Below are 23,808 nucleotides of genomic sequence, written 5' to 3' on the forward strand. Positions count from 1 at the left end.
AGAATTTTAAATGTATTATATTATATGAAATTTGTATATCGTCACCTAAAAGGCAAAACAACGTTGTATCAAAAAAATCGAAATTTAGTTTTTTATTGCTTACTATTCACTATAAAATATTACAAATGTGTAGCATAAAATTTTCAGCTTCCGCAGTCAGATATAACCAACATATACCATTATATAACCAATATATAACAAATATATAACCAACATAAAACCATATATATTACCAATATATAATCATTTCAACCCCTAACTCTCAATAAGGTTCTTCTAATACAAGTTTTTGAGGCTTCTATCGTAACAGTATCCAATAGGCAAACATGCGAGGAGGTTCAAATTTTAATAGAAAGTCGTCTGAAAAAGGTGAGGTATTAGATGCTCAACACTTCAGCATAACAGTCAAACTTTCGTTGAAATGTCTTGACTTTGGTATTGCAGATAGTAATAACTTTCTCTCTATCCAGTAAATTAACGATAAATTAGTACGACATATAAATATGGACCGAAGGCTAGGTACGAGTATAAGCAGCACGTCACTGCCGCCCTGACTGTCAAGCTTACGCTAAACTGAGGTTGAAATATTATGATTCCCACATGTTCGGTCAACTGACGAGTTATTTGGAAACGAAACCAGTCATCTCAATGGAATCGTGACAGGCTCAAAAGAATTCATCGGTACAAGAGGATTACTTGATCGAAACTTTGTCAATACTTTTTGTTGATCGGTATTTGCTGGACCATGGAATTGAATATTAGAACATCTTATTCTATATCCGGTATACTTAATGCGAGAAATTACTACGCCATATAAATATGGACCTGTTCTTCAGTAGGGATGATGGAGCCATGTGTAGAAGTTCACGCAAGTGAGTAAAGTTCGCTGAGCTGGCACATGTGGAACTGTAGATAACATAGAATAAGTAGTCAAAAAAACTTAAAAATTCGATCAAAAACCTCAGGAAGACGACGATATGGGTTTCGGTCGCTTCGACTAAACAGCTCAACACGAAACCCAACTTAATTTAGCACATTAGTCTGAAATTATAGGTTGGCAATGTCAAAACCCATCATTCCATAACTTAAATTCTTCAAATGAAATCGCCTCTGAGGTCTCCTCTCCTAAAGAATTCGACCATGTCTATCTAGACACAATAGTTTTAATTATCCAACGGTGAATATGAAACCGCCTTTATTTACAGCCAAACGAAATTATAAACATTTCACAGCTTAATTAGCTACATTGTTTGGTGGCAGCTTTTGCGGCAGAAGAATTCTTTCAACTGTCGTAGAAATAGCTACAATTCACGGTGTCATATGACAAAAGCAAGCATGCCAAGGTATGAGAGAGCGACAAACAACAGCGAGTTGGGCGGTGAAGAAGCCAGCCACGCGTTTTTTCGCTTCGGCTTCAGGCAATACGACATGAAAGCACAAATTCTTGAGCTTTGTATGCATAAATGTGTTTGTGTGCGTGTGCGCAGAATTAGAAACTCAACTGTTTGGCATGCAACAAATGCTTTAAAGGAAAGTTGCCGCCTGCATTGGTTGGCTGAGAACTAAAGCAGAAAGTGAAGCACAACAACTTCACTTATTTGTGACGATTCGACGTAACGCTGTCAACTATTGACAGTTGTAGCGCATGGAAAATCAAAACATGGCGGACTTTCATATGCGCGCCTGAGAAATGCTGCAAGTCTATAAGAATTCTACGGCTAAATCTCTAAAGCGCTAGAAAGTACATAAATCGGCGCGCTAATTACCGCTCAGCACGGATCTACGTAACGGCATGCGCATGCATGTTGTTTTGTGTGTGCGTGTCTTCTGCTTTGTAGAATCTTAGGAACATGCGCAACATGCTGTCGTGCTGCCACGGCGCCAGCGCGGCTTAAAAGCGCTTAGTAGTGCACTGAAACCCATGTAGGAACTCGGCCAACAACAGCAACAACTACGAAATCGTGACGGAGCATAATTTAGTGAGTCGCGCTAACGCGTCCCTATTACTATGTTGACACTTTGTTGGCGAACTACAACTCTGTGAGAACTTTTTAAGTACAATGTGTAAGCTATAACACAAATAGGTATGTGTATGGAAGTGTGTATGTATGTGTGTGTGCAGCACTGTAACCTTAGCTGGCCATAGAATAGGGGTAAGGCATTGCAGCTTAACTCCCGCTGCTTAGCGTTCAGTATTCTGCTTTTTTCGTGAGGAGGCAAGAGGCAGATGGCCACAAAAGCTTTTTTATTTTCTTCAGCTCTTTTCTTAAAAAAATGCTGCACATAAGCGCTTAGGAGTGTGTGTTTGAATAAGGATTTGACAAATGTTACTGCCATCGCATTTAATTATGTGTTAAAACGCGTCGTTTTCTTCATTAGCGGCATGTGAAGATCAACAAGAGCGATTATGGACTTACATATATAAATAAATATGTATGTATGCTTCTTATGAAATTGGAAAAGCGGCCGAGAGCTTACCGAAGAAATTGTTTATTATAGGCTACGGTGAAAAAATTCATGAAATTCACGTATGCATGCATGTTTCTTGTGAAATTGTAAGTTTGAACCCGAAAGAGCGGCAGAGAATACTTCGAAGAAATTGTTGATTTTGGGTTGTAAAAAGTTCAAAAAATTTAACATAGAAACACTCATGATGGTATATATTGGGTAGACGAAAGAGTCTTCTCGTATTTCTAATCAAACTTCAACTTATTTTTTTTTATATTTATTTATAATAATAAATAAATAAACAAATATGTAACATTTGGGTCGACCACTTTTTGCCATTTTTCCGCTAGACACATTATTCCTTCAGTGTAAAACTTTCATGAGAGTAAATTTTTCAGATCGAGATTTCCAGAACGGAAGCGAGCGAACCATTGTTGTGCTCCACGACCTGATACAGCATCGTCTCTGCAAACTTCACAAATTTCATTGGTGGCTTGCGTGGCATTCTTCCCTTTTTTATACCTTTTTATTCAAAACTAGCTGACCCCGGCAGCCGTTGCCCTGTGTGAAATTATGTGTTTTGAAATGAAAAAAAGTTGAAATTATATTCTATCGAAAATGAACATAACTTTTTGATTTCTGTTCTGGTGCGTAAATATATAGAGAAGATGGGTTTCCAACTCGTCAACACACCACATATATCTGGCCGTGTGAAAAACATAGCATTTCCCGATTTCCTTGTGTCCTGTAGATTGTCAACACAAAGCCAATTTTCCCTGGAAATTGAATACGTTTGAACTGAAATGGCTGTCCCTTGTATTCGATAACTACGTCATAATCATTCGGGTTCCATTACACAGTTTCGGCGCATGAAGATTGTGAAACATAATAATGACAGATCCAACTTTAAGACGCAAATGATGCTGGGGCAGGCTTGGTATGGTATTTGAAAATTGTGAATATCCATCATTTCCCATTTCCGTTTCCGAAAGAAAAGCACAAGAGTAGTGTTTCGTGCTTTTATTGTCAGACATGCAAACCAAAGTGGGATTGTAAGGTTCGCAAGGTCAATGAACCATATTGTTTTTCACCACTTCGTATAATTCTGGATCTATCTCTGAATCTGGAATTTCCGCTTAACTGATTTCATCAATTTGATAATGATAAGGTATGAGGGGTCACTCCCCATTGAGGTTATGGAGGTTTGTACGTAAATTTTTCAAAATTGAAAGTTGTTTCAGACTTGTGATTTAAATTTTAGGTTATGAAGACCTCAAAGAGTTACAATTTTACACATATTCAAAACGTTGAATTCTTGACTTGACTTTTGGTACAGCCTATGAGAATTTACAAGAACATATATTTTCCATTTACATACAAAAATAATTTTTAAAGCAGACATTTTTGAAGGGAAACCTTATTGACCCAATTCTGTCTTAAATGCAACGGTTCTAAAAATAATTCTTTCAATCAATCTCCATTTTCGTGAGCCAAAAAGATAAAATATTTGTTGTACTGAGAAATTGAAAGTACACACGCACGTTCTAATCATCTTAACTTTCTAATAATTTCAAGAATTTTCGGTATCCAATGACATATTGAAAGTTCGTGAATGCAATACTTTCGAAAAACACAAACCAAGGTACACAGTAGGCCTTTGACTCACACAATTCTGACGTGCTTGTCAAAAGCTCGGCGCTTTGGAATGCATTTACAGTTACACAGCTGCATTTCTTACTGCTGTAATTGTGGCCTAATTTCAATTAAACAACTACCACCAATACACACACACATATATTTGAATGTGCGTCGCGCATCGTCTACCACCTACCAATCACAAAAAGTCTGCAGCTACCGCATTACAATAACAGAAATATGGGTTACCTGTGATTTATGCCTGGCAAAGGTACTCACGCTGTCGCAGTGCCTTTAATAACAGTTGTCAGTCAATTTCTTGACACGCATGGCAGCGGGCATGTGACAGCTCGAAAGCTGCGGCCACTGGCACATACAAGTACATACATATGCATATAGTATGTGTACATATTGTGGAAGGCGTTCAGACAGCGATCGCCTGCGCTCGCATGCCACGCAAAGCCTTCATAATTCCTTTTGTGTGTTGAAGGCAGAACATGGACATTTTGCTTATTTTTTTATTTTTTTAATTTTTTATATTTTTCGTTTTATTACTTTTAACTCGCCAGCATTTGACTTTGACCCATATTTTCCTTATACGATTTTCCAGCATCATAATTTTCGACTATGTTGCTGGCTATGCGAACCGCTTGGTATGAAGCTGTCACTACAATTTGACAGCTCTGTTACGCTTAATTAAAGTATTTTCCAACGCGGCCGCCGACTATCATTGAAATCCGATTACTCGCGCTTCGGCGATTATAAGTCAAAAGTGCTGTTGTTTGTTGGAAAACGTTCAGCGAACCATACTGCAAGTATTTGTGGCATATCCGTTTTACCGCCACGGAACGAATATACATATATGAACATATATGTAAGCGTGTTTGTATTTTACGAAAATATAAGTGTTAATTAATATCACGTCATAAATAAAGCAAACAGAAACGGTGACTATGCGTAACCTTGATCCATCAAAATCATGTTAAAGACTTCATTACACATCGCTGACGAGCGACAGAGCGGTAGGCCGACAGGCTGACAGTAAAGCGTCAATGTCAGCTGTTCGCTTGTGTTATATTACAACAAGTAATGACCTCACCGCTGCTGTAATGTGCTGATAATTGTATTTTTTCTAGTTATTAATGATTATATTAAGTAATTTCTCACACAAATTTTTATCTTGAGAGCAAGCGACTCGGCTGCCTAAACTACAACAGCTATATAGACGAATCGAAAATGACTAGTGGTGTGAAGCCGTTATCTATTGGTTGGAGCTGGATCTCAGGTGATCCTTCATGCTTCCTGAATACTGCAGTAGCTTCCAGGCTAAAGTGTTTGAGGTCAGGAAAGCGACTGAGATAGCTAACAATGCGGCAATTAAAGCAATAATCTCCAATCGCATTACGTCAGAGAATGTTTCTGGCAGCAGGGAGGCAGTAGATGTAATGGCTGCTGGAACGCGGCTGCATATATACCGGCGCTCAGATCACAAAAGGATTTATACAAGATCGGCAAGATGAAGTGCAAGAGCCCCGAAGAGAAACACGCATGCATTCTTCTCACTCGAAAGGGTCTAATGACGAAATATTTTAAAAGTGCAGGGAAGAAGGCATAAGAAAGACACTGGAGCATCTCCTATGCTTCTGTCCAGCATTATATACAACTTGTCTTAGAAGTCTGAAGTTTCGTAGTTCAAGGGACTAGATGAAGTGCTAAAATTGGTAATCAGGTCGCTCTTAAGGTTAGTGTTGACGTCTTGTATGATGAATACTTCTGCTCAAATTAAACTAAACCTATGGCGTGAAAGCCGACCAGTTTAACCTAACCTAATCTTTTAGTTCGTGGTCTTACCTACAAGTTTTCGTAGTTGATTAAATATTGAGCTTTAATCTGTAAGTAATTGGAGGCATTTTGTAAATGCTGACATAATTAAGGTTAGAATTTGCATATATTTCCTAGTTTGGCACGCTTGCATATTCTGACGCGGGAGTTGTGGGTGGGAATGAAACCGTTGGAGGAGAGGGGCAGTAAGCTTCTTTCCAGATGGGTCAAAGCTTGGAGGGAAGATTGGTGGAAGGGTTTACTGTCACGAGCTCTCTATCAACAACAGTTTTAGACTTCCTGACTATTGCAGTATCTCCCAAGCCGATGTTGCAGCCATTAAGATGGCAGTAGATTAACTGCTCCGAAATGCAGCCTCCTTCAGAAAAATGACCATACACCCGGATAGCAGAGCGGCGATACTAGCCTTGAACGCATTAACAATGAGTTCAGGGTTGGTCAAGGCGTTCCTAACCTCGCTATCAACTGCATCGAGTGTCCTTGTGATAAGACTGGTATGGGTGCCAGGCCACAGCGAAATCGCAATAGGCACCCTAGAACCGTTACCGGTAGAATAGGAGCGGGTCGGTGTTTCCGTATTCTCTTGTGCTATACTGCTAGAAAGCTAGGCTTCGCGGGAGCTTGGCCAGCGCTTTGTCGGAATCGATACATGCGCTGTCGCAAAAGCCTTTTGGCCCAAAATCGATCGAAAGAGATGTAGTGATCTCTTTTGCCTCAGTTAGGCTACCCTTTCTCCAGATGGGGGGCTTTTAACAGCACATTGCTCTATTGGCGACCATGCTGAAAGGTTGGTAATCTGACCAGACGCCATCTGCAGAAGCTGTATGCAAGAATATGAGGTGGAAACAACTCAAAACTTCCTTTTTAACTGTTCCGCGTTTGTGAGGTCAAGACTTAAAAATTTGAAAGCACATACCTTCAGACAACCCACCGAACTGGTGGGAATGAAAATTAAACACCTGTGGAAAATTGTATCGGCTACTAAGCGTTTTGGCTTCACAAAGGACTATATATAGCAGTTCACGTACGATCTTTCTAGATCAGATATCTAACCTAACCTAACTAACCTTAGAATGCCTGAGACACTGTTAGAAATGATTGCCTTGCTTTAAAAATATTTTAAACAATTATAAGAATCTATGCTAATATTAATAAATTGCTTATTTATAATTAATGGATAATTTGACTAATAAAAGTTGCATAGAATCTTTTTTCTTTTCGTTTTAACTTCATTTTTTAATATTAGTAACGCCGCCGAAATTCTTAAATGAGTTTAAATAAGAATTTTCTGTTCAAACATTGACATTGATGATAAATTGAACAAATTATCATAGTTCAACGGCACTAAGATGACTTAACGGTAGTCAGGCAGACTGACTACAAAACGTCAATGTCAGCTGCTCATGTCAGTATATCAGCTGGCTAGTTTCCTACGCATTTTCGCTTTAATTAATGACTAACTCAATTAATTATCAATTAACATTTGAGTCTTATATTTCCGCATTATTTATTTGCTAAATTTTCAACAGTTTCTATATTTAGCATAAACTAATAAACATAATTAAATAATTAAATTAATTATTATATTAAAAACAATATTTTTTTATAATTTTTGTTTATATTTTTTTTTATTATTTTCGCTTATTTTTTCACTGACCATAAATATTAACGGCGCCACAATCCATTCGCCGCCAATTAAATTTTATTGTTAATTTAATAAATATTGTGTCTGCTTGCCGTGCAACTACAGCTATCTTCAGCTTATGATCTGTCATTTAACGTGCATTGAACTGTCAAAAGCACAGCATACGAGCATCTATTGTTGTAGCGCTGGCGCGCCGCCGTTGTCCACTGTGGCTGTCGCTGTTTGATGTAGTCATGTCACTTTTGATGTCTGCATACGAAAGCTGGACCACGTTGCTCTCCATACGAATATCGAAACACGTATTTCGCTCGCTTTTGTAATTCTCAAGTGTTTTAGTTGTTTTTGAAGTTTATTGGTCTGTGCAGTTTTTGAGTTTTCGAGTTGGCGTGAAATTGTGTGAATACTTGTGTGATTGTTTATATAACTTCATTTGATAAAATATTATATATTAAAATTGTTTTGCATTTATTTATTGCTGCGCGATGATTTTGCAAAAATCGCTTGTTGTTGTGCATAATTTTTATTGTATAATGCATGATTTTTTATTGTACAATACATGATCTTGCTTGTAATAGTTTCCATTCAATATTTTTCGCTGTTAATTTGTGTATTCATTGAACTTTTTGATTTTTTGAACTTGAAAATAATGTTGCGAAATCGTCATTGCAATTTTTGAATTGATTTTGCATTGATTATTGAACTTGAACTGTCAGTGACTTGAAGTTTTAATGTAAACAATGCAGCTTTTTCAAAGAGACTTCGAGAGTTTTAGGTTATTTTTTACTTTTTAAAGTAATCTGTCTGGTTTCTTTTGCTTAATGAGCTATTTTTCAATTATTTATGAAAAATTAAATTAAAAAATTTGTAAGGACGACGAGTAAGACCGTACTGTAAAGGGTTTAAGAAATTGTTGAATGAAAATTTTGCTTCCCTCATTGCCGCTTGCTTGTTGGTCAGTGTTAATAAACTTCTTAGAAGCTCAAAAGTTTTATAATTAACTGGCTGATATTGAATCCAATACGAATTTCGAAAAACCTTAACTTGAGTTTTGCATCACAATCATAAAACTCTAATACGGCCATTTAAATTTTTTCGTGTTCCAACTTTTTATGAATATATGAAGGAAATTAACAACAGACGAATTTGAAAACCTCATTAAATTAATTATAAATGCTATAAATTGGCCCACTACCGACAAGTAATGTACCCATATGCCTTAAAATATAATAAAATGAAAAGCAAAGTACCGTTAGCCAGCTTGCAACTCACTTAGTCACCAATTTTAATACTCCGGCAGCACGAAACACAACAACACTTCAATGATCGCCCATAAATGTCACTCTCCACATTAGTTCCGATGCAACGCCTAGATATAGCAGTAATAAAATGTACCGTTATACAAGTAGCATTAGAATTTCTTCAGCGAAATCATCACGTGCTTAATTGATTTTTAATGGTAACACGAACTAAAACCACACACTCGGGCAACTACAGGCAATTAGTGCAATGAAAAGGCAATAAAGTGGCTTGAGAATTTCTAAAAATAACAGAGCAAAAATGTCATAAAATCTATTATGTACAAACCTAAAAAAAAAATGTTGGGTCACACAAAAGTACAAAAACAAAAAGTAAACAAATTTAAATGCTAACCCACATTCGGCACAAACAGTGTCAGCTGATAACGACACACACCGCCATTTGTAGTTCAAAGGCAACAAGTGACAGTTTGCTGCTGCGCGATAGAGAGAGGAAGCGACGGGAGAGCAGCATGCTATTTGCTGTGCTGAAAATAACGGTCATAAATGTAAGGCAATTGCAAACAAGTGCAATATCACTGGGTTTATTATCTACTTCTCTTTTTTTTGTGTGGATCATACCTGTGTAGCCAGTTAACGGTAGTTGTAATGGGCGCCCTTTGTGACAGTGTTGCACAGGCAGACCTAGATAAGCTTGTTTGCTTTTAATTTTTTCGGTTTGAGTTGTTTTTTTGCTTAGCACAATTAAAAATCTGCAGTTAGATTGTCTTAATGGCGGCTTTATGGCTGTGTCGAAATTCTTTTTATGGCGAAATTAAATGTGTAATAAAAGTAGAAAATATGTGGAGATAAAATATATATTATTTTAGTGCAGTTGGAATGAAATTAAGGCAAAACGGTGGCTGGCATGCGGGCAAGGTGCTGATTTCAACAAGTGGATGGCTCACAAAGAATGTAAGCGACTTGAGGGTGCTTAAGTCGACTACGTTTAATAGTGACAATTTGAGTTGTGCTTTCCAACTTATGTGACACTAGACTTGATAGTTAACAATAACACCAAATTAGAAGCGTAAATCGACCATTAATTGCAGGTAAATTATAGCTAAGCACCAAAGCTGGTCTATGTCTGGCTCACGAGCCTAGCAGTCCAAACTATAGGTAAATTATACGCACAGATCTTCACCAGCAACCAAAATACGTGCTTCAGCTCAAGCTACTTTAAGTAACTAACAAAATGACAATAAGAAAAAGGTAAAGAGAAATACCTTTAGGACTTATCTACACTAACTAAATGGACGTATCCACAAAAATTGCAGCAAAAGCTCTTAAAAAACGTAACAACTTCATTACACACGCATAAATCAAGCGCGCTTGGTACTTTGGGCACTACGTAAAGTTTTAGGACTTACTAAACAACCGTTATGTGAACAAAACTATATAATACTCTCGTTAGCAACCGAGTATAAAAAGGTAAAGAGAAATACCTTTAGGACTTACCGTAAAAACCGTTTTGTCTGTGGTTTGACCTTGTTTTCGCGGCCTAAAAACGCTGCATTGCATTCAAATGTTTTTGTAGACAGGTATGTAAAGCTCTTTTTGTTGGTCGCCGTTCGCCTATCTATCACTTTTAGTGTTAACAATTTTTTTCCAACATTTCGTCGAAACTAATTTGTATGTACGCTGAAGCATTTGACATTATGTAAATTTCGATTGTTAAAAATTTCGTTGCGAGCACACGTAATGCATTGAATGCAGTCGGTGTTCTTCACTTACGAACACGCCATTTAAAGAAATGTCACTCGGTATAGTTGGATTGTCATTTGTTGTTGCCATTGTTGTCAATCCTAGGGCAATTTGTTGCAATTAGTGTAAGAAGGGAGAGAATTGATTAAGAGAGGGCCACAAAACTGCACACTAATGATAATGATAGTCATTGGTTTTTGACAAGTTGAGGTAATTAGATATGAACTTTGACCTAAAATCGGACTCTATTGATGTCTTCAGATTTAACTTATTCACTTAAAGTCTTTTTGAAATAATTTCTCTCAAATCTTTACAATTGTAACTAGCTAAGTGCTTTTTTCTTTATCAGAAAAACTTTTTCAAACTTTTACAGCTTTTTAAGAGCTTTCGAACAAAATTTTTTTTTTTTGTATTTGAAAAGCAATGGTATAATTTTAAGCTAATGGTAGTAAAACTTACTTCTTATAATTCGCAAGAGTTTTGTAAGTATTTCTTTTCATAAATAAAATCTGTACCTAAGTAATAATTCTTTCTTATCAGAGCTTTCACAGAGCTTTTATTTTTAATTTTCCTGAAACCTATACATATGCAGCTAGCTAACCACATTTGTATGTTATCAGAAAAGCTTTTTAAGAGCTTTCGAGGAAATATTTTTTTATATTTGAAAAGCATCGGTACCATTTTAAGGTAATAATTGTAAAATTTACTATTTTTAGTTCGTAAAATTTAAAAAGAATTGATATAAGCTATAGTTAACTTCTTTATCAGAAAAGGTTTGTAAGCTTTTAAAGAGCCCTCGCAATTTTAACAGTTGGAACAATAAAAAATAGAATTCAATCAGAAAAGCTTTAAAGAGCTTTCGAAATTTTAACAATTGGAACAATAGAAAATAGTAGCAAATTATTTTTTTGTATTGTAAAAGTTTCTCGAAAGTATTTCATCAAAAAAATTTATAGGTTAGTAATAATCACTTAGCAGCTTTAGAAAGCTTTTATTTTTAATTTTCTTCAAATCTTTATATACATATGTAGCTAGCTGTGTACCATTCTTCTTTATCAGCAAAGCTTTTAAGGAGCTTTCGAGTAACAAATTTTTGATATTTGGAAAGAAGTGGCACAATTTTAATGTACAAGTAATGGAATTTAGAATTTGTAATTCGTCGGTTTTTTACAAATGTTTCATCTCATCAACTCAAATCTATATTTAAGTTATAATATACATACGTATGTATATAGTTTTTAAAGCTTTCGAAAGAATTTTTTTTGTATTGATAAGGTGATGTTATATTTTGATAACTCCAAAGGTTTTTAAAAGTATTACGTGTCATCAAGACAAATATGTAACTATGTATTATAAAAATTTCCCCTTCCTTGTAAAAAGTTTTCTAGTTCGAGTTTTAGTGGTTTTGTAAAGAGACGTTATAAGTTATAGACGATTTTTTTTATCAGAAAAGCTTTCAAAGATCTTTCGAATTCAAAATTTTAATTTAAAAGTTGTCATCTCATCAACTCAAAAATTTAAGCTAGCTATAAGCTTTTCATGAGTTTTTCAATCCAAAGCTTTTACAGAGCTGTTGAATTCAATATTTGTAATTTGAATATTGATCTTATCAAAGCTTATTAAGAGCATTTTTCACTCGATTTTTTTCGTTTTTAGGCAAAATTTTCTAAATTTCAGCCAATACATGGTAAAAAAACTAATTTTGTTTAATTCGAAAGCCTTTCAATCGGTTTTCGTCTGCTGTGATTTTGTTTTTTAACTCTCAAAAAAAAGCTGTGAATACTTTGTCACAATAGTGAAAAGAAGTTATATAAATACTGTCAAAATTGTTAGATAACCAACACAACTCTTTGCGAGACTACATGCTGTTTGTCACAATAAGCATTTTCTCTTAATTTTGTTTACTTCTTCAAAGCTTTAGCAAAGCTTCAACATGCTGTGCCTTTATGAAAGCCTTTTTATAAAATTTACATAAGCATAACAATGAATCTAATCCAGTTTTTATTGCTGTTATTACTTTTTGTAAGCTTTCTTTTGGACTATATATATTTTTGGATCACTTCATTGTTTGTTTGTGGCTTGCTGTGCAGCGCTTTTTATCAACGACGAAAATTCTCATAAAGGTAATATTTTGGACCCTGTGAGAGTAGTATTATGAAAGTGAAATTATTTTTGTCTGTTATTAAATAGAGTACAAAATTAAAATGACAATGATTTTAAGCTGATTATTGGATTGTTCGTGGGGGTGGATTCCAAAATTTCATACAAATTTTTGTAAAGAAAGATTATTAACTTTGTTGTAAGCTAATTTTACTATCTGACAAAAAGTCGCTGCAGCGACAGTTTTCGTACAAAATTATAATACTTTAACTACACATTTTTATGAAATATTTTTTTTTGTTAATATATAGTGCTAGTTTTTGAAGTATATAACACATGTATATAGTATACATATGTGTATAATCAATGGTCATGACGAGCTGAGTCTGCTTAGCCATATTCGCACGTATATACTCAAATTAGTCTATCAGTTTTTGAGATATCGTTCTGAAATTTTGCATATGCTCTTTTCTCTCTAAGCACCTCCTCTTTTGACGAAACCATCAATATCGGTTCACTATAGCTAATAGCTGTCATATAAACTGAACCGTCAGAAGCAAGTGCTTGTATTGAAAAAAATTTCAATTTACGAGATATCTTGACGAAATTTGGCTCAGAGTATTGCCTAAGGCAATGGTACAATCTGCGAAGAAATTGTTAAGATCGCATAGCTCTATCATATAGCTGCCATACAAACTCAACGATCGAAATCAAGTGCTTGTATGGAAAACTTTTTTATTTGAGAAGATATCTTCAGGAAATTTGGCATGAATTATTGCTCTAGGCAACCCCTTAAGCTCCAACTTTCGAACATGTCAGATTGTACTAATATAGCTTATTGCTGCCACAAAAATTTTCTGACAAAAATCAAGATAAATACTATAAGAAATTCACCTGCACAGGGTATTAAGCTTTGGTGCAGCTGAAGTAAGCTTTTTTTTTTTTGATTTTTATATAAATAGTCCAATGGCAGGTTATAACTCTGCATAAGATTTTTTCGAAGTTTAAGAAATTGCCATGAACCCTTTTTAGTTTGTGGTATTTTTTTATAATTTTAAGATTTTTTTTAATAATTAACTGTTTTTTTAACTATAATATTTTTTCAGATTGTAAGCTTCTTGAAATTTCAAAAGTTCTACGCTATAATTTATGCTTTCATTTGATGTCATTCAGCTTTTGTGCTTACATATACATACATACAAGTATACATATATAACTTTTATAGAGTCCCATAGCCACTCTAGCTGGCTACCAATGAAAGTAGAAGTGTGTAAAAAATGTGAAAAAAACATAAAAACTTTACAATATGATTTCTCCCACAACAAAAACAATGCCAGCAGCAAGAAGATTTGAGTAGTCAAAACCAAAATGTGTAAAAATGCAAATAAACTGTAAAAAATAGAAAAGCGTCAGAAGAAATACTTTCACTGTGTATGTGCGTGCATTTGTGCTATTAAAATGTTAAAATGCATAATCATTGAGAAATGCGTAAGTCCGAATGAGCAGGCTGATAACTTGAATATTAATTAACCGCTGAATGTAAGCGATCGAAGCGAGAATCAAAGCATGGCGGCGCAATTAGCTGAGCTTCAACGGCGAAAAGTTTGTTAGAGAGCGCAGATAACTGCGGTGCAGTGAGTCAAACGCGCGAATTTGCTTGACTTAATTGCCGTTATATTTTTAATTTTATTTAATTTGCTTTATCTTAATTGCTTACAAACACACAAACGTTTTTTTATTAATAAAAAAAAATTAACTTTCTTTTTTTTAACTTAAAAAAAATAAAAAAATAATAAAAAAAAATTAAAAAAATTAAAAAAAAATTAAAAAAAATAATAAAAAAATAAAAAAAAAAAATAAAAAATTAAAAAACGTGTCCACTTGCATCGTTTTCCGCTTTGCATGCCTGCCGGTTGTGAGAATCTTTCCAAAATTGTTCATTAAGTTTGCACAAATAACAACAAATTTGCATTTAAATGTGCACGAATTCCTTATCAAGCAGCGTTTTACAAAAACAAAAAGAAATGCTTATTCGCAATTAAGCAAGCTGAAGAATTCCCGCTGCGCCACATACCAAATTCGCTTAACCCTGTTGCACAGTTGTTGCGCGCGGTCGGTCTTCATATCAAGTCGCCGCTTTTATCGCTCGCCTCGTTTGACCCATTTTAAAGCGCTGTTTTAATGTAAACTGAACTAAAAACGTGTGCAGCATAACAAAGTAAAACATACAACAACAAATTAACGCATAAAAACCCCAACAACAACAACAGGAGCGCGAACCGAAATTGGTATGAAGTTGTTGTTGAGACCGTGGCTGCACAAAGTGCTGTACAAATACGCAAATAAATATAAATAAAAATAAATATTTGATTGTGTTGTAAAGAATTAAAGCAAAGTCGTGTTTCGAATAGTAAAATATTTTTTAAGTTGTTAAAAAAGCGTAATAAAAATAGCGGTAAAAAATTTTAACCAAATTTAGTAAAATTTTTTTCTTATTTTTTGAACTGTGCGCAAAAATTTGGCGGAGAAATGAAATATGATGGTTTAACATACATTTATGTAACGGAATTTTTATTCGAATAAACTGTAAAAAATTTTAAGATACATTTTTTGCTTTAAAGCTGTCAAAACCACTGATGCTGCCGATTTTTTTAAACATAAACATTGATCATATAGTTTCGGTTAGGTTAGGTAATTGGCTGATTACTCGAGAGGCCACGAATAACCTCAGTTGAGCTGCTATAGCCACTTGTCCGTTGTGATGCCCAGAACTCCTAACTATGAATCAAAAGGACCATCGCTTGTCGACAACACGCTTAGAGCCTGTCACAATTTTATTGATGCGGCTAATATCAGATCCAGCCTTTTCGCCTGGTTCGTAAAATGTACGGCTGCAGAGATGCTTCAACCTTGCTCTGGCAAAAGCTGGACATTGGAGTAAAAATATTCTGCATTGCAACTTTGACAAGTTGCGTTCACCAAAATCTTTAGCCTCTCCGAGTGAGTGCCAATGGGGCAGTGGGAACCCTAGCTTGTTTCCATCTTGGTGGAATCTGGATATGGGCGCCTTTTTTTGCCTGCTCATCGACTTTATAATTTTCGACAATTTTGCCGAGGCTAGGACACCCAGCCAAAAGCATCATAGCGGATGATTAAGAAGAGGTACTTTTTTCAATAGCCTTTTGATAGATCACGTGTCAAGCTATCATGTAATTTTTGTTCTAAGACATAGCAGCGGCAAACATTTGAAAGAGGTAATCTTCAAAAAATAAATGCCGAAAAATCTTCTTTCGAATGATGATAAACAATGCCCATTAAATTTGAGTGACTGTATTTTTTTCTTTAAAAAACGGATCACCCTTTCGTTCTGTTAGAATTTAGTTGGTGTTATATCACATGATGTCTGATGAACAAGATTTGATGAATTTCTTAAACTGTATACATTCAATAAAATAATATGATGATTGAAGATCATATCATCAGTTATATACTATAGTTTTTAAACCCTATACTTTTGGAATTAACACATCTGTATGCTTGGTTTCTTATCCCTTATATTGTATTATGAAACCTATTAATTTATATGTTCAACCCATGACAACTGATAATTTGGTGAAGAATGTTTAAATAAGATAATACTTATCGAAAATTTGACTAGACAAAAGTTTTCGGAGATATGAACATTTTTGTTAGAAATTTTCAACTTAGTATAAGCGGCTTCTAAAGCTCCTTTATTTCAGCTGGAACGACTGAAATTTTCACACAACCTTCTTAGATATTTGTCTGGTAACGGTCGAAGGAAACAAATTTTTGAGAGTTATGTCGATTTTTAAATCACCACGAAGTGTAAACTTTTCTTTTAAAAAATCAAAATTATTTATATTTTTTTTGGGGGTTTGAGTTTTTCTGGGAAGCCCCATTTTTTCATGAATCAAAATTATATATATTTTTTTTTGGTTTTTGAATTTGAGATAATTTCAAGTAGAAAAATCTTCCTCATCGCCAAACACCTTTTTTAGAGAATCCATCCGAAGATCGGCGATGGGATAAGGGAATCCAAATTTTTAAAAATTAGCCAATATTATTAGTCTATTAAACAACATTATATACTTGTATATATAATTTTAACTTATTTATTAAGTTAAATGTCTCTTGAAAAAAATCACAAAAATGCGTTTTTTCTGGCTTGCAGGTGGCTCTTAAAAGTGTTTGTAGCTTCTTTCGAAATTGAACTGTTTCTTAAACAAATGAGGTCACCTATCAGCTGAGTGTCACTAACCTTTAGATAGACTCCGTAAGTGCTTTTGGTATAATGCTATTGTCAGCTGGTTTTGGAGCTTTGAGAAGTTTGTAGGGCCTTTTAATTTTAAAAGCTTCCTGAATTAAAAGTTATTTAACTATTTTTGAGTACCTTTTTTACTTACCTGCTTAAACTTAACGGCTAATATTAAGGAGCAGTTATCAAATCATTGTAAAATTACCTGAAAGTAGAATAAAAAATACTTTTAATTAACAAAGCATACGCAATTTAATTTTTAATAAAAATGAGAAGAATTTTAATTCGAATTTGAAACAGTTTTTATTTTTTTTAATAATAGTTTATAGATATATTTTCGTTTTTTTTTTTTAATATATATTTTTTATTTCAATAATTAATTAGTGTTAAAAAATGTAGCTGATTTCACTAGTCATGACAACATGATTTTGTAAGCTTTACCAGCGGTTGAGATTAAAGCGATTTAATGACCTACAATTTTTTTTCAAAAACATTTGCAATTAACCCTTCTTCAAGTGCGTTAAAAATAGAAATTTAAAATGAAACGAGTATTTTTTGGGTTAAGCTAAAAGCTTCAAAAAAGTCATAGGTTTCAATGCATTTTTATTTTTCATGCAATTTTATCTATAAAGACTTGTCGGTACAGAATGCAAAAAATATTGTGAATGTATATAAATTTCAGGTCAAAAAGGTCTAGTGTCTATCATCACGGCTTAAAAAAATTATTATTATTAAACAAAAACGATATTTCTTGAGTAAGCTGTGCAAAATAAATAACAAAAACATATGCATAACTTATGGGTCAAAAAGACCGAGAATGTGTCAACACGGGTTAAAAAATTATTATTATTAAAAAATTAACATTTCTTTGTTAAACAACTATTAACAGAATGCAAAATAAATAATCAATGCATATCTATAATTTTCGGGTCAAAACGACCCGGGGTGTGTCAAGACGGGTTAAAAACTATTTTTATTTTTTCTAATGAAAAAAATATTTGTTAGTGAATAACTGTTTCCTTGATGGCGTTGAAATAAAATTTGTTAAGTTGCACCACAAGTTGACTTCCTTGAGCAGCACCGTTATTAATGACTAGTGACAGCTGGTGCACACCCACCATTTCCTAGGCGCCAAATGCCAAATTAATTTAAATAAAATAAAAGCAATGAAGAACAAAGCACATGTGAACACTAAATCATTGAAAACGGTAAAATATACAAACAACTATGCGCATGCGCAAATATATCAATCACTTGGGCGAAACTGGCGGCTATGAAAATCAGAATTTTTTACCTTAACCAACTAATTTGTCTCATGTCTGTCGTTTGCCAGCATTTGTACAGCTACGAGTACAGCACGGTGGCGCAGAAATCAGCAAATTGTCTGCTGCAAGCGTCAGGGTCAGCGCTGACAATTGTATAGCCGGATAGACAGTAAGCGAACATAAACTTTCATTAGATTAATTGGAGTGCAAAAAGTGTGTACGGCCAAGCCTCTAGAGCGTACATGGACAAACGAAACAGAAATTGACTGCAAAAATCGCGCAAACAACAACAAAAGCGCAGCAGTTTGTTTGCTTTGATTTGCAGTGTGCGCATGCGCGTTGTGCCACAAGCAACACAGTGTGGCTAAAGTTGATATTTATACGCCTTAAAGGCCATAAAATAAGTTGGAGTCATAAGCTTTAGTTTTGCTTTCGACTTTTATGGTGTTTGAGATTTTCGCTTGAAAAAAATTGTTTGCATATTTAAATTTACAATTTTTTGTGCTGCAATTTTTCGCGCAAACTTGACTATATTTGGTGTTTTTGTATATTTTTCGTTAAGTTTTTTCCCCTGCCTTTCACCGTTTTGCTTGGCGGCTGTCACAATCAATCATTTTGCCGTGTGTACGCGTGGCACAAATGTGTCAAAAGTCACAAAACAGCCAGAAAAGGCGTCGCACAAAGTTTGAAAAACAACAAAAAATTGCATAAAAATAACAAAAGCAACAAAACATTGTATAAAAATAAGAAAAACTGCAAAAAAGTTTAAGAAAAAGAATAAAAAGCAGCGAAATTAAATGAAAATCGCAGACAGGTGAATGGAAACACAACAATACTGCGTAGCTGTCTGTCGCCGCAACCATTTTTCATCCAATAAGGCAATAAATTGTGTGGTATACACATGCACGCGAAGCAAAAAAACAAAAATGATAAAAAAAAAGTTTTAAAAGTTTTACTCAAAACGTCTTGCAATTGCTTGCTTAACGGTTGTTTGTGTGCAATTAAAAATCCGTACACCCACTTGTGGCGAAGATTGCCTATTAACGGTAAATGCCTTGCAGCAAATGGAAATCCTGCTGCTGTTTCCGGTTGAGACATCTGCCGCTGGCACGAGCACTTTTATTGCGCCTTTCCGCTTTGGCCTTTGAGATTTGTTGCCATAGTGACACTGAGATTAACACACATGCACACAGACACACACATTTTTATGTAATAGTTTAAATTTTTTTATTTATTTTTTTTTTTCAATTTTAATTTTTTTTATTACTTTATTTAATTTTTACTACATTTTCTGCAATTTACCGTTCGTTGACATTAAATTCCCATATAAAATACTTTCTTGCGCATTTCTACACATGAAATTTTTTTTGGAAAAAACACAAATGTAGAAAACTTTCGCCACAAATGGGCAGCCAGTTAGGCAATTGCCTGTGCGCATGCTCAGCTGCTGTGCGCAGACGTCGCACTCATATGTAGAAAGCAATTTTAAATTAGAGACAAGCGCACAATTGCATACACATGCTTATGTAAATGTGTGTAATTACAACTTTTGTTGTAGTTGTTTTGTTTTGTTGTTGTTGCATTTGAATACGCATTAATTTTTATTGTGCAGGCGCATGCGCAGCCGAAATTTCACATGAATTGTGGGAAGAAAGCAGTCCAGTATGTGCATTTATGCAGATGAGCAGCCCTGTAGGAAATGACAGTGATATTCGCTTTGTGATTTATTGACTTAAAATTTTAATTAGATTTATTTAATTTTTGAAAAAGGGCTGCTTTTTACCCGAGGAAACACTTAAAAATTATCTCAAATCCAAAACTTATAAAAAACATTTACCATCAAACCAACAGATTGGTTGAAATGACTTATTATAGGTCACGTTTAAGAACGAGTCTCATCAGATCTTATACAAAAATTATGAGATCTTTTATAAGAATCTCTCTAATAGATGATAAAACTTATCAGATTTGATATATGTAATTACTCATCACATCTCATGTAATAAACTTTCATCTTGCAAGCTTTCAACTTATTTGATATAAAATTGTATCGAATGTTCAAGAGCCCGTAGTAATTGATACAATAATTCATCATGGGATATGATATACCGTGATCTCTATATTCTTCTTCTTTGCTAGCGTAGACATCACTTACACGGTTCTAGCTGAGTTTACAACAGCGCGCCAGTCGTTCTGCCTTTCCGTTGCTTAGAGATTCCAAGTGTATTCAAGTCTTTCTCCCTCACAATATGTTATATATCTATCAGATTTGATATAAATACCATCACTTATCATGCTTTAAAGCATTGTTTTGTTCAATTCCAGAATCAGTGCTCATCAGATTTTATAAAGAAACACTGTTATAAGAACCTCGCTATTATGGTATACAAAAAATCTCTCAGTTCTGCTATGTTTACTTTTATCTCCTAAGCTTTCAACCTATCTGATATGAAGTTAGATCAGATCTTATAAGGAAACTATGTATAAGAATACATTTTTCTGGATATTTTGTAACAATCTCTCTTATACTTGTATGTTTAAGAATCTTTCAGATCTGATAGGCACTCCTTATATCTCAAGTTACAAAACCACCAGCCTAAAGAAGCTTTCAAAGTACATAATATAAGTTTCCTTTAGATTTTATATAGAAAACATGCGATCTGATAAAATAAATAATCCATTGATATTATTAACTCTTTACATCTCATTTCATATAAAATGATCTATGACACTAATGTATCCGACCACGCGTTGCTGTGGTATACATTTTATACTATTATTCATATAAAAACTATTAAATTCAGTGAAAATTGTATTTACTAACAAATGTGAAAACGTTTTTGTTGGCATAAGAACCCAAGAGACTGTACTTGAGGTTTAATTTTATATATGTTCATACAAATAAATTTCACTGGAAAAAATAAAGAATTTAAGTCTGCTTTCTCAGTGTCTGGTTACCAGCCTTTCTGTCCAGTTAATAGAGTTGTTCGCATAATAGGTCGTCCATTTAATAGAGCTTTCACTTTATTTTTTATTTATGAATGGTTTTCACTATGCTATCTCCTAAGTTGGTTCGAACTGGACACAGCTAGCCACATTTTACTAAGACCGGTGCAGTAGTTTAGGAGACCATCGCGGACAAACAACGTGACACGTAATTTTTGTATATGTGACCTGGTCTACAGAAAGGGGGCTTGGGTGTCAAAAAATCAATTTTCACTTTTTAGTTGATTCGGATGGAAGATGAGATCCTTTTTCACGTGATAGAATTCACTAGTTTTCGCACGTTAGCTCCCTTTTCGTAGACCAGGTCACATATAAAGATAAGTATACAGCAGATCTGATGTAATAACTCTTCGAAAAAAGAACTAAACAAAACGAAAAAAGTCAGTGAAGGGTGCCTTGCTATTTATTGATCTTTAACATCACAGCTAAAGGCTGAATGAAATATTGCACAATATTGTTGCACCTTTTCCTTATTGGGTCGTGTTGCAAGTACATATAAATCACAATCAAGATGTATGTACACATGTACAACTGTATACATACACAGACATACATACTACATCGTAAACACATACGTGTTTGCGGCACTTTTGATTGAATGCAATTTTTCTCAATGCGATTTATTGCTGCGATATTTATCATTACATTACACATAGTGCACCTTGTACATGCATGTACAGGCATGTCTGTCCCATATGTACACACACACATATACACATGTTTTTGCATATGTTAAGCAGCGCTTGCATCTGTCCATTTTTGGGCTGGCAATGGTGTAGCGGTGCCGCCAGTTATTGCAAACGCCTTGCCACACAATTACCATAACGAAAATTTGCAAAACAGCCGCGTGCGATAGTATTAAATCAGCCGCAGGGCATACGCCACATACACACACACGCATACATACACTGTTGCAAAAAGAGTGTTGCAAATAAATATTGTATAAGCGCGGTTGGCCCACGGCGGCGCCGGCGGCATTAAAAGCACTTATTTACATCACAACTAAATATAAAACACTACTTATGTTTATACGTTTGTGTGAGTGTTAGAGTGTGTGTGTGTGCGCGCTTACAACTAATCGCATTTGCAGCTCGATTGCAAATGGCTTTGACTTGGCTGCGTCAGCATTGCGTTTACAGTAACTAAACAGCGCCTTTGTGGTGGCCTGAGAATTCAAGGAACTACCAACAGCAACAACAACACCAACAACAACACCAATACTAGGAACAACAACACCAATACCAGCAAGAAAAACACCAATACCAGCACCGACAACACCAATACCAGCAACACCACAACAATGTAAAGCACTTTGGCGCCAAGTAGACTTTGCGGGCGGCTCCAACATGGCCCACCTTCATGCGACTTGCAACAAAGTCTACAAGTCACTTACACACAAACACGCACACACACCTACCAGCAAACCTTAATGGCGATTTATACTTAGCCACCTTTGATGTAATCTAGTATTTTTAAACAAATCACAGCGCCTTTCCACATCCGAAGCCAAAGTGCAATCAAATAATCATAAGCCCGGCGAAGGCACAATGGGGCACGCGGTTGGTGGCAGCGCCGGTGTCGGCTTACAAATGCGTGAACGAGATTTATACGCGGCAGCGGCCGCGCCTAAAAATTATAAACATCAAAATAAATATATCAATCGCCATTGACGGCAGAAAGCGCATGCGAAATCAGTGCAAAAACAAAAACAAAAGCACAATAATAATAAATAAATTTAAATGCCGATTTTGCGCCAATGATTAATAAGGCCACCGCGGGGTTAGTCGTAAAGGGTTAGGCAACCAAAAAGCTATATAAACGATTTTCGATAATAATTGCGAAATTGAAAATTAAGATTGATTGTTTTCGAACTGCTTTTGATGCAAGCTTGATTTTTAGTTCAAAATATTGACTTAAATTAAATTAATGCGTCGGCCATGGCGCTGAGGGTCGAAATGAGGAGGTGGGATATGATAAAAAAAAAGATCAGAGAAGAAAAAGATTAAAGCTGGTAAGAAAGAGCATAGTTCGGGTATAAACGTACATTTCATGCACTTGCAACTTGCAAGAAGTAAAGCTAGGGAAGTACCTTCAGGTACATAATTAAGACTATCAAGGACTGTTAGTTATATGGGGTCTAGGGTGAGTTTGCAACCGATTTTATTCATTCCAAGCACAAATATTCGTTGTTATAAGAAAACACGCGTTCTCGATTTTATTAAGATAACTCAGATATTGGCCGATATATGCGGTATAAAGTCACCTGGAAGTTCGAAAATCTTTATATTAGGTGTATGGAAGCTAAAGGAAGTATTTTTCCTATTCAAACCTTTTATAGCATCCAGATATACTGCTATCACGAAAGGATTCTCTCTGAATTTCAATTCTAAATCTGACACAATAACCAATATTTTCGGTAAACTATCAACTATAGATACTGGAGTCCAAACAATCGGTACTAAGGCGCTTCAACAGTTTTTTTTGGATTTGGAAAATTTTGGGTATTATAAGCAAGATACTTTTCTAACTTCAGTAGTCCATGAAAAAACAGATTTTTCAGGTAGTTTCTGTTTAAGGCCGTATAGAAAATGA

At 34.9% G+C, this 23,808-nt stretch overlaps 1 protein-coding gene across 1 annotated transcript in view; it reads right to left on the reverse strand.

Moving 5' to 3' along the window:
• The window catches only part of LOC120768267 (serine-rich adhesin for platelets-like), a 99,801-nt gene that overhangs the window by 61,975 nt on the left and 14,018 nt on the right, over positions 1-23,808 (reverse strand). The window lies entirely within an intron of this gene.

Source organism: Bactrocera tryoni, chromosome 2, assembly GCF_016617805.1.
Source record: "Bactrocera tryoni isolate S06 chromosome 2, CSIRO_BtryS06_freeze2, whole genome shotgun sequence".
In the NCBI taxonomy this organism is placed as follows: Eukaryota; Metazoa; Arthropoda; class Insecta; order Diptera; family Tephritidae; genus Bactrocera; species Bactrocera tryoni.